Genomic DNA, 2,075 nt, shown 5'->3' with positions numbered 1-2,075 from the left:
TGGCCACACTACAATCTCTTTTCCTACATTCTTTTCTTCTCAGGATTTTGGGCACACACACATGTGCCTGGTGTGTTTTTCAAGCTGACGGATCTGGGGCTCGAGTTGTGTTGTCTGCCATGTGGGACCCGGATGCCTTAATCACCATGCAACTGCCTGACCCCTGTTACAGTGATTTTTAAACAGCCAAATTAAGCATTTCTGGGACAGAGATGGGAAAAACAAGCTTGAGGGAAGTGAAAATAAGATAAACTTTTCTTTCATAAGTAGATTAGCAGTGTTCTTTTTGTCTTCTCAGGGTTTCTACCCAATGACTTGATTGCTGGTTAGCTCATCAACTTCCCTAGGTGACCTCATGGCTTTTAGGATAAGAGATTTAGCTCTCTTTTCAAAAGACCAGTAGTTTTCCTCAAGTGAGTCTACTTAGGAAGTATCGTAATTACGTATATTCAGCAACATGAGAGCATGGGCGTTTTAAGTAGTTAGATGGACAATCTTGTCCATGTGAATAAGATTTTTTCTTTCTACAGGGAAAAGTATTTATTGAAACATGAGTGACAAACTGTTGTATTAATGCAGTCACCAGCATATTAGCAGAGATTAACCTGTTGGTTCCCCAAGAACGTTTCAGTCTGAACACAGCCCGGCTTTTCTTGATGTCATGCCAATGTTGTTCCTACCCTGCAGCTCAACACTCAGTACATTGCTTTCTTTTCCTCTCGGGGAAATCCCATTACTGGTTGTTCCCATCAGTACATTTATATAAGAGTCTTCTGAAAAATTACAAGGCGAGGGAACTGACGACACGTATGTTTCATTGGCATGAATTTATATTCGCTTCAGTAGTTGTGTCAGAAAATACCATCTACGAGGCCCCCCTTAAATAACTGCTCAGACCCAGTATGATTTCTGGGAAAAACAACAGCTCTTCTTGCTAATCCCCACAAAACAGAAAATGATATTCTGGGCAAACACACCTTCACTTGGTTGATTTCTTGACATCTTAACACTCTTTCAATTTCCAGAAAATCCTCTTTCGCCAGAAGGTAGGATGATCAAAAATGTCACTCAGAAATGCAATTAATGGTTTTCCTGCTTCAGCAGCTTTCAGATTACACACTAGCCTGAACTTGTTTTCTCAGCATATCTTACAAGCTTCTTGGCTGCTCTTGACCAATCTATAATTTTAGAGGGTTGGAATCTATATGATAGGCTAGTCCTAAATGAGTTTACTTAAGACACTCTTATTTTGTCTCTGCTGCCTTCCTGAGGTTATCTTCTTATGGATATACATCCATCAAATTCTTTACTGTGATGCTTTCACAGCACATAGCTTTAGGTTGGTTTTGATCAGCACACTAAAACTGTGAGAAAGAAAACTAAAAAAAAAAAAAAATTGCATAGAGTTCACAGTTGTTCTTTCATATAAACATAAGAGGACAAAATTACCTGCAGGGCCATTTTTATCCTATATTCTCCCACTGTGTCAAATTCAGCTATATTGGACAGGGAGGTTGAAGGTATGAGACGGTGACCATTTTTTCTAAAAGCAATTTCTCTGGCCATCTCAGTGGTAGTCTCTAAGGTAGGCAGCGATCCTTTTCTTTGGAAAGGTCATTTCTCTTCCTTTCCCATCTAATATCTTAACTGGTTATTCATTTGTTTGACAATTGTATGATGGCAGGGCTGAAAGGTCTATGTGTATCACTATATTAAGTAAATAATACTGTAATATTTTATGCATATGTGTGTATACATATATACAAAGAAGTCTTCAAAAAGGTCTTATGAAATTTGTATTATGACAAAACTATGCATAGATTTCACATTTTTTTGCATCAAAAAGAACTTGTACTTTTAATAATTTTTTCCACAAACTTTTTGAAGTCCCTTATATACACATACAATTACAATATATTTTTGACCATTGAGGATCAAGATGTTTGATTTTTCCCAGGATTGTGACACTAGGTTTCTTTCTTTCTTTCTTTTTTTTCTTTTTTTTTTTAAGAAAAGGTTTTTGCTATAGGATGCTATGCTCACCGAAGAGACAGCAAGAGTCAGAGGGACAGAAA

This window comes from Tupaia chinensis, unplaced genomic scaffold (assembly GCF_000334495.1).
Source record: "Tupaia chinensis unplaced genomic scaffold, TupChi_1.0 Scaffold145082_1, whole genome shotgun sequence".
NCBI lineage: Eukaryota > Metazoa > Chordata > Mammalia > Scandentia > Tupaiidae > Tupaia > Tupaia belangeri.
Note: the sequence above shows the minus strand (reverse complement) of the source record.